Source organism: Pongo pygmaeus, chromosome 18, assembly GCF_028885625.2.
Source record: "Pongo pygmaeus isolate AG05252 chromosome 18, NHGRI_mPonPyg2-v2.0_pri, whole genome shotgun sequence".
NCBI classification, from domain to species: domain Eukaryota; kingdom Metazoa; phylum Chordata; class Mammalia; order Primates; family Hominidae; genus Pongo; species Pongo pygmaeus.
The window spans coordinates 74,054,816-74,068,996 of NC_072391.2; the positions used below are offsets into that span (position 1 = coordinate 74,054,816).

General features: G+C 35.9%; 1 pseudogene; it reads right to left on the reverse strand.

The window, feature by feature from the left end:
• Positions 1-4,731: 4,731 nt before the first annotated feature.
• Positions 4,732-14,181, reverse strand: part of LOC129015182 (mitotic spindle assembly checkpoint protein MAD2A-like) — a 53,092-nt pseudogene continuing 43,642 nt past the window's right edge.

Below are 14,181 nucleotides of genomic sequence, written 5' to 3' on the forward strand. Positions count from 1 at the left end.
ATTTCACCGATTTTCCCCAGAGTTAGTTTGAACCTGTTCAAACCAAGTGCTTCTGTACGGTGCTGCCCCTCTTCAGTTTTGACTTGGTGACCCAAGATGTGTCTATCATGTGGCCCTGCAATCTTCAACACATGGCTCCTAGGTTTTCCCAGGTATGGATTTCAGTCTACGGTTATTTCCGGAAGTGTGGTTGCTTATGTAGAGGAAATAGGTCCTTCTTGTGGCTGATTTGGTACCTTTTATTTCTTGAAGCAAAACTATTCTCTCCAGTTTCTCTCTGGCAGTTCTGGGTTCAGATCCTCTTTGACCGTCACTGTGGACTTGGTGCTGGGTGACTTCGGCTGCAGTATCTTTACCCACGAGAAGAATGGGAGAGCCCTCCACAAAGGCCAGCGTAGGAGTCCTGGTAGGCACCAGGATTAGGACCACAAATGGTCTCTATAAATGTGGAGTACCAAGGCTTGGGCCAGGCCTGCTGCTGAGGCATGGAGGCAGCCAAGTTTGTAAATCATTCACTTGTTTGAAAGCCATTTGTTGACAAGACTGCTCTTTCCCCATTAAATTTTTTTCGGCACCCTTGTGAAAAATCAATGGCCGTGTAGTATTCCATGGTGTATATGTGCCACATTTTCTTTATCCACTCTATTATTGATGGGCATTTGGGTTGGTTCCAAGTCTTTGCTATTGTGAACAGTTCATGTCCTTTGCAGGGACATGGATGACGCTGGAAACCATCATTCTCAGCAAACTAACACAAGAACAGAAAACCAAACATCGCATGTTCTCACTCCTAAGTGGGAGGTGAACAATGAGAACACATGGACACGGGGAGGGGAACATCACACACCGGGGCTTGTTGGGCGGTGGTAAGACACACAGTGCTCATCACAGCATGAAGAAAGAGCAGTAGGGAAGGCAGCTGAGACCAGAGATATATCAACAAAGGCAGCTCTTCTGGACTCCCATGTAACTCAGATAATAGAGACCATAAGCCACTGTCTGTATTTGAGCACTAGAAAGTCTTACCAACCTTGTGCTGGGGCTTGGGGATTCAGCACCATATCACCAAGCACCTTGATCAGAATTCTTACATGGCTCATGGTAAAACCACAAAGGAAATAAGAATTCAGTTGAGATGTAGTTTAATATATTTGCTGAGAATCCTTTCCTCAAAAGTAACTTTTATGGCAATGCCTGTGTGTGTATATATATACAGTATATACACACGTATATATACTATATATATACGGTATATACAGTACATATACTGTGTATATACGTATATAATATAGTATATATAATATATATATACACATACACTCATCTAGACAAGTACATTTTAATCTCAATTAATAGTTCTTCTGTTTATTTTACTGACTTTCTCTAAATGGGGAAGAAAGTTCACTTAATTACAGCTCAGTTTCCTGCATATTGTTGTTGAAACAAAGTCCCACTTTTTAAAAGTTTGGTTTTAGGTTTGTATGGTTAGGCTCAAGAAAAAAACAGAATGAACGTTAAAAACATGTTATAACGATTTTAGCTAAAATTACAGTATATTAATTAAACAGTTTCTATATTGCTTTTCTGAATAAAAGTACATGAAATTGCCTATTGGCACTTGAAGTTGATTTCCTGTACTGGCAAATATCTAGTTACCAAATGATACAGTACAGAATAAAAGAATGGGTCATATTGGTTAGCTTAGACCAAAGATTGTGAAAGTGGCTGGGGCTTATTGTGTTTCCTTCACTCACTCATTCATCCATTCAACAAATGGTCGTCCTATTATGTGCGAGACCTTGTGTCAAATGTGGTAGGAGATAAAGACATAAAAATGAAAGGTCAAATTCACTTTTTGAAAGTTTATACGTAAACATTAGTCTTAAGCTAATACAAAGATAATACTACTATATGATCTCATGCTATGAATACTACTCACCTGTAGGGTTCTTTATTTAAGTGTTCTTCCAGTTATGTGCAATAATTACCTGCAGATAATCCAGTTGGAGAAACTTGAAAAAAAGAAATTTTGACTATTTTTTGATGACCCTTAAAACATTAATATCATGTGTGCATGAAAAAAAGATTGACAAATATCATGTACCAGTTTAACATGATATTAATATCATAAGGGTTATAAAAACAATCATGCTTACTAATGGGTAAATATGTTAATATATTTCATATAAAATTGAGTATACTTTTAAATTCTCCACTATTTCAAATTATTTATATCTAAAGAAAATAATAACAAAAATGTTTGTAAATATTTTTTCAATGCCAGCATTCCAGCATTTGGGATGGTAATTTTTATTAAGATCTTAATTTGTTAATCTCAAAAAAATCCAAACACATGTAGGTTTCAGTGGAAAACTTAATTTAAATCAAAGTAGAACAAGTTACCTTTTTTTACCTACAGAAGTGAGTTGTAAGCATTTGTAAGGAAAGCACACATTGCTGAAAGGAAGGAAATGCAGCAGAAGATGAAAACTAGATTGGCTCAACGTTTTGCTTGGGAGTGGATGTTTTTGTAAAATATGCAGAAGCCCATATTGCTTTGTCTAAGTTATTTCTGGTAGCATTTAATCTTGTCAAGTTTCCTTTTGAAAGTTTAACAGTTGACATCTACAGCAGGAAGAATGACAGAAATTGTCAGTATTTTTTTTTTTTTTTTACTCCTGATGATATTCTTTTCTCTATATTTCATTAATTTGTTAGAGATTTTTATTTTATGTAAAAAGAACCATGTTGAGCCTTTTAGAAAAAGGATGTAAGAATATTGTTTGTTCCTAATCGCAATATGCTTTTTATAGGGTAATATCAACTGATCCATCTGTCTATGGAGAAGAACAAGAGAAATCACTTTAGTGTGTTATTTATTTCTTTGGCTCATGTTCTCAACAGTGACTGTATCACAGCTATCCAGTAGGCACACAATTAGTTTCTTTTGATTTTTGTTATACTTCAGATCATTTAGCAATTAACTTAGCATTTTCCCTGGGCAACAGAGTATCATGTGAACATCTTAGTTTAGTTTATGTGAACATGTGAACATATAACTGCCTCATTGAAAAGGGGCAATTCAAAAGCCATATTTAAACATTGCTAACTGTCCACATACTGGAGAAAATATGCATTTGTTTAATTGGAGCATCAGACATCCATCTGTAGCAGTGTGGTGTTGCACAGGATTCCTCACAACTTCATTAGTGATAGAGTAATTTGCAAAACAACATATTTAATTGCAAAGCACCTGAAACTTTGTAGTCTGCATTTAATTCAACCTAATTCTACACTTGGTCTATAATGATAGATGAGAGAGTAATACACTGATAGTTTAAAATGACCCACATATTAAAGTTTATATAAGGAACACAAGTTTTGAAATTTACATGCTGTCACATAATGACAGCACTCTCAAATTCCCAGAACCCTAGAAGAATGCTTAGAAAAGCTTTGGAAAATACATTTAGAATTAATACAAGATCTATTCTAACAAACACTGTATTAAGTGCTTTGTATATGTTAACATGTAGTTCCCAGGACTTTCCTGAAAAAGCATTTTATTCCCACATTAAAGATAGAAAAAAAAAAAAAAACAAGTCTAGAAGATCAGTAACTAAATTCAGATTATAAAACAAGAAAATAGAAGATTAGAATTTCAACCTGAGTGTCTCACTCAGCTTTTCCCCTTTCCATGTTGTCTTATTTAGAATAAATGTGATGTCTTTTTATTTTTAAAAGGCCTTTAAAATCCATGTGGTATCTAGATCCTATATTTTTTAATGTTTTTTTTTGTTTTTTTTTTTTTTTACTAAATACTATAGATCTCTCAGAATTCATTCTGTAACCAAATAGTTATCAGATTACTATCAACCTGCAAGTCTGTGGCTCCTGTATACCATGGAGAGCCATTAGGTGCTAGATGTGCTATTTTTCATCCATTCTTTCAGTAAGTATTTAGAGTCCACCATGTGCCACACATTGCATCAGGTCTTGAGACATAAAGTCTCTGGTCTCACATGGTTAACCAGTTTTATTTAAAAACTTTTTTTTAAACATACAGAAACTTTAACTTTGTTTCCTCATTTTTACTTACATCTTAATTTTATAAAACACACAAACACAAAAATGCTAAGAGTTCTGTATCACAAGAAATTAAATGGTATAAATAATCCACTGCTTCATAGACTCCAGTTATACAAATTAAAATGTAATAATTGAAAATTTATTCAACATGGAAACTATACAATGAAATAAATGACAAAATTACCTACCAGAACATTTCACAGCTTGTGAATTATTAGTTTTAGGATCTAAACAAAGATTCTGAGTATTCAGACTTCTGTTGTTGTATTTTATATTTATATATTGCTCTACCTGTACTGAGTAAAGCTACTTAGTAAAAATGTCTGATTTAGGAAAACATTTAGCTTTATAGCAAAAGTTTCTTCATCTACAGTTACTGCCAGCAAAGGAAGTAACATTACAATGCTGACAAAAATCTACCAGTTCTTTTTCAACAATGTGCAATCAGTTCATTACGTTAACTCCAAGGTAGGTCAAACAAGTACCAAAGAACAGAACAATTACACACAGTTTAGTAAAGTACGATGTTGGTTTTTCCCATCTAAAAATTAACCAGTGAAATAAAACATCAACTGTGGTTGAGTTGGTTTCAGGAAAATCACATTTGAAAATTACAGTTATATTATTTTCTTCATCTCATCCTCAGTCATTGACAGGAACTTTGTAAGCCACCATGCTATTTACTTTGTGGACTAGGTAGTAAATGCAGAAAGACAGACTTCCTCAGAATTGGTCACTCCTCTTCCCATTTTTTCAGGTACAACCAAATCTTTGTATAAATCAGGAGATCAAAAGAACAAGGTCATTTCTCTTCCCATTTTTTGGGTACAACCAAATCTCTATAGATCAGTAGATCAAGAGAACAAACTTCCAACAGTGGCAGAAATGTCACTGTAGCTGTGATCTGATTACTAAACAGATTTCATCCTGGATAGTTTTCTAAGACTATTCTCTGGGCCCAAGATGATCTTTTGCAGTCTTATCACACTTAGGGTCAAACTGCCATCTTTCAAGGACCTCATCACTTTCAATTGTTGAGATGACTCCAATCAGTTTCTGACCTGAACGCTTGTATAGCCAATGCTTTAGTTGTTGCGCCATGTTATTTAGGTATTTCATGAGCTCAAGATTAGTGGTTACAAGCAAGGTAAGCCCATATTTCCACATTGGAGTAAAGGTTCCAGATGGATATATGCCATGCTGATATAAAATGCTGTTGATGCCAAATGAGAAGAACTTGACCACGATTTTGGCACTCCTGCACAAGGTGATATCCTGCTCCCAGGAAAGCTTTAGTGCATGGCAGGCCCATGGTCCAGGATATACGCCTTTACCTGGCAGACAATGTTCACAGGTCCCACTGCAGCTCTTGACCAGTTGTTTCAAAAATTACCAGGTTAATAATTGTTTAACAATTATTAAATTTGAATTTTATTTCTCACCTTGCATTACAGTCAATCATGGAATGATAAAATAACAATAGTTATTATGCTACAAAAAAAGAATAAAACTGGCCTGGACAGAAATCAGGTGAATACTTTTAGAATCTTGGATTGGTGGTAGACTTCCTAAATAAGTCCCTAAATATGTCCATGAAGGAGAAGAGTGTGTTTTGACTTAATTTAGTCTCTATGATCTATATTTTTAAAGACCATAAAATTACATAATGTGTGCAAAACCAGGAAAGATATTTATAACTTACACTACACAAATGATTAATATTCTGAACTTATAAACGGTTCTTAAATTTTTAAAAACATAGAAAATAGGACAAAGGACGCAAATATTTCAAAAAATAAATTTAGAATGTCAAACCCATGCAAACACCTCTTGCTTGAACAGCAAGCCAGGATATGGGAATGAAATTGGTGTGAGACGGTTTTGCGCTCCTTAGACTCACAATACAGAAACGGGTAACATCCAGCATCGCTGGTGTGTCATCAATCTCAGCCCAGTCCCACTGCCTTAATTTGGTGTTGCAATTGACATTATTTGGATCCACAGTGCAGAGTCCACCTTGCTGCCAAGGTATTGCTTTACAGTCCCTGGAAACCTTGATCCTATTTTGTTCTGCAGAATAAATTCTCAAAGGGGAAGAAATTGAGTGGAAGGGTCTGTTTTCCTCTTTGCTAATAATTACCCAACACTCACTTTCATGCGTTCCTTTCTGGAACCTAGATGTTAACAGAGATATAGGAAAGGGGAGGTACATAATGATACGTGTACTTACACATTTTGATAGTTGAGAGAACTCTTCTCCCCCTTTCTCACCCATACCTGAATTTTCTGGTTATAAGAACCTAATGGAAAACAACAGCGTGCAAGTAAACACTGTTTAAGGTTATCAGTTATAAGCTACCTTGAACACTGAATTCTATTAACTTTTTTTTATTATTTTAAGTTTTAGGGTACATGTGCACAATGCAGGTTAGTTACATATGTATACTTGTGCCATACTGGTGTGCTGCACCCATTAACTCGCCATTTAGCATTAGGTATATCTCCTAATGCTATCCCTCCCCCCTCCCCCCCACCCCACAACAGTCCCCAGAGTGTTTTCTACCAAACAGAAACCTTTACTATTAGTTATCTTCGTCAGGATCATACAACTGTTAAAATCTCAATACTGTCAAGGGTATTTTGAAGTACTTTGCCTTTTTTGCAGTGAAAAGCACACTTCTACTTATCACAGTTTGGGGTTGCATGATTTGAAGAACTATTCATTATATTATGATCATTTCAGCCAGAGGGGGAAAGCTTTCTGTCAATTTATCTGCTACCTAAATGCTCAAAGTTGTAATTAATTAGGAGGCAAGAATGTAGAGAAAATGCATTTCAAAGATAAATCTAGTTGCTGAGAAGTTCATCATATCTTATAATTTTCCCATCTCTATAGCAACTGTCAAATTCATGTCTGCCTACAAATTTAGAAACAGAAGAAATTATAGATGGGGGTAAAAAAAAAAAAAATCTGGCAGCAAGCCAAAAAGGATATCTGACATTTGCATATTTGTTGTCAAAAATCTACCATACGATTGGGCTCGAGTGTTGAAAAGCATTGAACTCTTGAATGTTTGTTCTACTTTATTGTTTCCTGAATGATCAGGGAGAGACAGAGCAGAGGTAATTCAACCTTTATTTGCCCAAGGCTCATTGTAAGTTCAAAGTCAGTCATGTAATTATGGTATCTTACATCAAGAAGGCCCAGCCCCAATTGTTCATCCTCCAGTCTTCCTCCTATAATTTAATATAACCATCATATACCCAGGTGCTCAGGAACAAAACCCTGGAAATAATAAAATCTAAATATAACCACTTATCACCATCTTTATTGTAAATCTATTTCAAGCTACCGACACATCTTACCCGGATTAGCAGTTACCACACCCATTCACTGAACTCACCATTTATCCCTGGCCGACCCTTCCAGAGAAGCAATTGCTAAAGTTGTTTTAAAAGCATGTATTGGGCCGTGCCTGGTGGCTCACGCCTGTAATCCCAGCACTTTGGGAGGCCGAGGTGGGCGGATCACAAGGTCAGGAGATCGAGACCATCCTGGCTAACACTGTGAAACCCCGTCTCTACTAAAAATAAAAAAAAATTTAAAAAGCCAGTCGTGGTGGTGGGTGCCTGTAGTCCCAGCTACCCAGGAGGCTGAGGCCAGGGAATGGGATGAACTTGGGAGGCGGAGCTTGCACAGATGTGAAATCAGATTCTTAGAGTTTATTAAAAACTTACTAAAGTTTTTCTCCTAATAAATAGGCCTAGGAAAGAAATCCAGATTCCCTAAGTTGTATTCCAGTGCTCTTGTGGTCAGGGTAACCAGAATACCTTTTTTGGCTGATTTCATATGGGCGTTCATATTTGTTGAAGAATTAGAGAGCTATAGAAACTGCCCAGAAAGACGACAAGGGAAACGAAAAAATGTGAGCTTAAACCAATAAATCATTCCTGAGCTTTTGACTATCAAATTTGATTTGAGTATAAAAGATAATGGGTAAAATCTATTATTCCCCACATTTATATACCCTAAAAACAGGGACTCTAAAGAAATAGAAAGTAGAGATTATACAATTGAGCAGCACTGTTCTATGGAAGAGAGGTCCCTATTGTTCTGGGCAGTCAATGTAAGTACAAAGAAGAACCTCCCTCCAGATGTTCTAAATGGTCTGCCCAATTATGAGAAAGAGCCTCACTCAAGTTGCTTCAGCAAGGGGAGGCTCATTCAAATGATGCATTGTTTAGAATGAGAATGTCAATAGCAGACAAGGGTAGTAACTATTGAACAGCTCTTTTAAAAAATAAAGATTACATATGGAAGGCAGTGGTCATCTCTTATTATATTCTGTCCAGTACTCCTCTTTCAACTGCACAGCCGCCCGTTCGTTATCCCATGTAATTCAGGCGATATTGTCAATCACAATGATTTTCTGTCTCCTGGCAAAAGCATGGCCTCTGACCCAGATTTAACTCATTGTGCTTTGTCAGCTTTGAGTCTACCATGATTAGCCTAATGGGGGGAGCATGTGACCAAACAGGACCAAATGGAACATTCAGGAGATTTTTGACACATTCTAGGAGACAGTGCCTCTCCATATACTCTCTGGAATCAATGAAAACATGAGCCTGGATGGTGGGACTCATTATCATAGAGAAAAATTCCAAGAATGGAAGCAAGAACACAAAAGCAGAGCTCAGTGATGCACAGAAAAAGATGAAGGCATACTTATGGGGTATGAACTTCTGGATCCCAATGCTCCTAAAGCCAAAACCATCTGCCTTGGAGCAGATATGTAAATAAGAATTTGCCTTCCTGTGTGTGTGGCCTGATCTGTGCCTCGTTTGGTTTCTATTGCTTGCAATTAAAGAATTTTGACCCTGCACTTGTAATTTATAAATTTAACACTGTATATCAAAAGAAGGTATATTTTGGATATTAAATGTGTATTTGAAATTCTATACAGTAGGTTGTACAGTGATATATCATTAGTCTTTGACATCTGTTTATGGACAGTTTTATTCAATTCATTGATTATTTTACTTAAGGTGTGTATTCATTCATCAGAAAATCCCCGGCTGAAATAAACTCAGATAAATAAATATCTATGCAATCACTGTATTTATAAGAAATAGGTTCTATCTGATTGGCCAATGGAAAAGGTGCACAAAGAAATCATACTAAATATAGATGGTTCCTGTTCCAAATATTCTCTTCAAGACTGTTTTTGTGGTTACAGGACTCAGGAAAGGCGACCTTCACTTTAATTCTAACAGACAAAGCTCAATTTCATCAGGGAAAATAATTGTAAATCCTGATGATAAATCTCTCAGAGGAGTTTGCCGATTCAATACTTCGAGGCGACTAGTGTTCTGCCCTCAGTTTTATTTTTATTGTTTTTGAATGATTAATATACAGGCATTGACTAATAATTTCTTTTGCAGAATTGGATTATAATGTTATTGATGGATTTAGAAATGAGACTTGAAGATATATTATCATAACTATAGAGTTTAAAACATTAAACTCTTTGGCCAGTGGGGCCAAAGAGGGGAAAAGTATACGTAAATCTAAAGCTCAACTCAAAATAAAACTTATGTGTGACGACTGACAAAATAGTCAAAATGACAAATCCTTATTGGTAGCAGTGCTCATGCGTTTATAAAAGTCTCATCCAACTGGAAAAGTAGAAGACATATAAAGTACAAACAGATCCTCTCTTATGGGCTCTCAATTTTCCAAACAAATTGGGTATAAGGCAAATTATGAGAGTAATGTTGCTTCTAATAAAATATTGATTTTAAATGGATTTTCTGGTGCAATTCCAAAGAGATATTGTGTACCTTTGAGACCTAAGCAGACTCAAGTACCCTGGGCTCTAAAAGGATTATTAAGCTCTGTAGCCAAATGATATTTTTTAAATAATCAAGATTGCTTTAGAGATTTTCCTAAAGTGAAGATAACATTAGAAGTTGAGGTGACCTACATCTATTTGGAGAAATTCATTAGGATTTTATATGATGGGTTCAGGGGATACAGTTTTTCATTAAAAGGAGTGGACAGTCAAGAGTATATATTTCCCCAGCATCAGACAATACACTATAGAAAGGGAAAACAATGTAATTAATAATGGCATTAAGAATCTGTCACAAAGTCTCACCTGTGCCCCTTTAGTCCCTATAGAGAAGCTATTACAGTGGAGAGGCAAGGACACATACTATTTAAAGTATGTACTCGAAGGAATACTCGAACACCACTATAAATTAAGCCCAGTGTTTTGTTTTTTAAATCCTCAGTTGTAATAAAGCAGCATGTCTTCAAGAAATAAGGTTATCTCATGGTTAATACATCAGAAGGAGGAGTCAAGAATCAGAATTCCAGTTCCTAGTACTCTGTAACTAACTTACTCAAATTTATCTCGGTTTCAACTTTTCTTCTCTAAAGTTGATGAAATGATCTTTAATATCCCTTTATGTTCTAAAAGTGACCTGATCATATTATTTGTCTAGACACTGCATGACCATTTAATAAGCAGAATGTGATGGGAAATATTTTGTTCTATAACTTAATTTAAATATACAAACACAAAAACCAATAAAAATAATCTAGCAGAAGAGAGAAGGATTTAAAACTAAGGGACATTGATTATTCCTTCTCTCAGATTTGTTAGATTTAGACTCTGAGGAGAAAACTGTTCTCCTCCCTCTGGCTATTTTTCCTGGTCTTAATTTTCTTAGCCCATCTGAAGGCTAAAAATGTAATTAAATTGTACAATCCTGACTTGCCAAAATTCCTAAATGAATTGGAAAATGGCTTATATTTGCATGTAACACCACTGTATATTGTTATATAATGCATTATGCATGTTTATTTGTATATAGATGTCTTAAATATTAGCTTTGAGTAAGTTTGCTTTCTCCATCAATTATCACATATCATCTATTTCATAAAATTGTCCTAGTTTGCTTACACATTATGTTTATTTATCTAAGTATTAGTTTGAGGAATGGGGTATTTTCATAGTCTCAAAATGTTTATTAATTACAGAAAAGAGTAGCTATATTCTGGAGATACCTGGTGGATTACCACCTTAACTAGACGGTCAAAGTTAACATCACCAATAATGAAGCAAATTGTCATCATTCCCTGCTCATAGAATCCACTGAGAAAAAACACAGCATCACTGCTGTGGTGTTCCTGCCTAGAATGCATAACATGAATCCCATCATGAGGAAAATGTCAAACACATTTAAATAACTGGCCTGTTAAACCTCCAAATTTCAAAGTCATGAAAAAGAACAGCTGAGCAATTGTTGCAGATTTGAAAGATAATAAATAGACAGGCCAACTAAATGGAAAGCATGAGCCTGAATTAGATGCTAGGCTGAGAACAAAAATAGTCATAGAGGACATTTTGGTGGAGACTGGTGAAATTTGATTATAGACTGAGAACTAAATTATATTACATCAACATTAAATTTCCTCTTTTAATAAATGTGTTTATTTAACAGAATATGTTTGAACTTAGGAAGCACATACTGAAGTACTCACTGCAACTTGCTCTATAAATGGCCAAATGACTCAGAAAATAAAGCATTTGTGTGCGTGAAGAGAGAGTCTGAAAGAGAAAGAAAGGGGAACAGGGAGAGAGAGAATAAGGCAAATGGAACTACTACTAAAATAGGCTCTATACATATGTATATATAGTGGTGCTTGGAACAGAGCCTAGCATGATGTAAGAGCCAAGAGTTGTCCTTTGTTACATGTAAAATACATGACACCTGATAGGTTCTCCATGAATAATATAGTATTATAACGAATCCAATTGAAAACTGCTGCCTAATTTTTATTTTTTAACTTTGAAGCCTAAAAAAATGCAGCTATGAAGATAGTACTGCATATTTCTACATTATTCCAGTGTATTAATTTAGTATCTATTAAACTGAACACAGGAGCTATAACACACAAGACTGAGTTTGTGCTTAAATAAAAGGTACAATAGGCAATAATTGTTTAGAATGCTTTGCGTTGCTTTTAAAGCTCTTTAAATGTACCCAACCACAGCATACTAATTTTAAATAACCAACTCCTATAGAGTAATTGGGGTATAGTCTTAACTCATTTAATAATACTTACATAGCTAAGGGCTTCCACATCAAGCTAAGCACACAGATTTTTATGAAGCTATTTTGTAGATACTTGGGCATTTTCTTTTAATACCTCGATATAATTAGTTCAGAAGGCCCAGTAACAGTTTGAGATAATTGTGCATAAATTAATTGCTAAAGGGCACAATTAACTTTTTATTAACATTTGTCACAATAAACATTCAACTTGGTTTCTAATATTTCATAAATTCCATATTTTAATTGTTCCTATATTAAGTTTTATTACTTAATGTCCTTGAATATTTGCCTTGGGGACCAAAGCAAACACTCTCAATGTGGTTAATCCAAAGGAAAAACCTGCATTTGATTAGACAATGGGAGTTGGACAAGCACGGGCTTCAGTCTCCACTGCTGTCAGAGGCAAGGAAGAAGAGTTCTTTGATAGGAAACTTCCCGAGAGGACAAGCCTATAACAAAAGTAGTGTTTTCATAAAATGAGGTAGCTTATCTTTTTAAGGAACTCTGATTTTTCATTTATCAAAATCGAGCGTCACCCTGGAATCACCTTACGATTTGACGTGTCCAATCCTGAATTAAACATCAAGGATGTGGTAGGTTGTTCACTCCTCAGGGCTCACAGGGTAGCCTATTCTTGACTTTTAAGTAGACCCTCTCCTTACATGTTAAAAAAAAATAACACCTAATTCCTCAAAGAGGAATCATCCAATCTTCCTGCCTTGGCAGTGCTAATCTGGCTCTAAAATACTGGGAACCAAGCATCCTGCTATTTTTGGTAATTTTCAGTAAAATCCCTTCATGTTACCCTCATTTCCATCTGATGCTTCAGAGCTTAAAGTCTCTTTTTAGTGGTCTCATTAAATATTTAGATACAAATTCCCTTAATAGGGAGGCATTTATATGATTAGCTGATGTAGTAATTGACTATATTTTTGACACTTGGAACCACTCTTCCAGTGGCTTCTCTCCTAAGGTTACTTAAACTTTGTTACTCCAGGGGCACTGAGAGTTAGACTTGTATTTTTTATTTTATTTTATTTATTTTTTTAATAGAGGGTCTCACTCTGTTGCCTAGGCTGGAGGGCAGTGGCACAATCACAGCTCACTGCAGCCTCGACTTCCCTGGCTCGAGCAATCTTCCCACTTCAGTGTCCTGAGTAGCTGGGTCTACAGGTGCATGCTACCATGCCCGGCTATTTTATTTTATAATTTTTTTTTTTGTAGATACAGGGTTTCTTTGTATTGCTCAGGCTGGTCTCAAACTGCTGAGCTCAAGTGACCCTCTGACCTCAGTCTCCCAAAGTGCTGAGATTACGGGCATGAGCCACTATATCTGGCCTGGTAGAGACCTTAAATACAAAAGCTTTCTGGGCTTGTTCTCAGAGGCAGTGTAGAAGGATTCACCAGGAACCTGAGTCCTCCACACATAGCCTGAGATTCTAGGGGGCCTCATAGAGGAGGTTGCTCTGGAAGGAAAGGTGATGGAGGAGCTGGGTGCCTTAGGCTGGGAACAGGGGAAGATAATGTGGGACCAGGCTAGGTGACTGAAACCCCTGGGAGTACAGCAGTAGACACAGTGCAGGATCCACTGCCAGGGCCATCTAGGAAGATACCCCCAAGGCACTAAATGCACTCTTCCACAGTCCTGCTGGTTTCCTTACACATGTAAATGTGAAAAGAGCAAATTTGAAAAAGTAGATTTTATGAAAAAACCTCCATTATATATTTTTAAAACTAAAAGGCAAATTGCAAAGCTTTATATATATTTCATAGTTTATGTACATATGTGTGGGGAGTTTTAAATGCAGAACAAATCGCAGTTCTCAGGGGAGGCATTGGGGTTGGGAGGAGATGATAAAATAGAACTTTTTATGTTTACACTTTTTAATTTTACTGATTTTATTTTTTGCATTCTTCTAAACCATTTCAATACAAATCAAAATGTGAGAACCACATGTGATTCTAAAT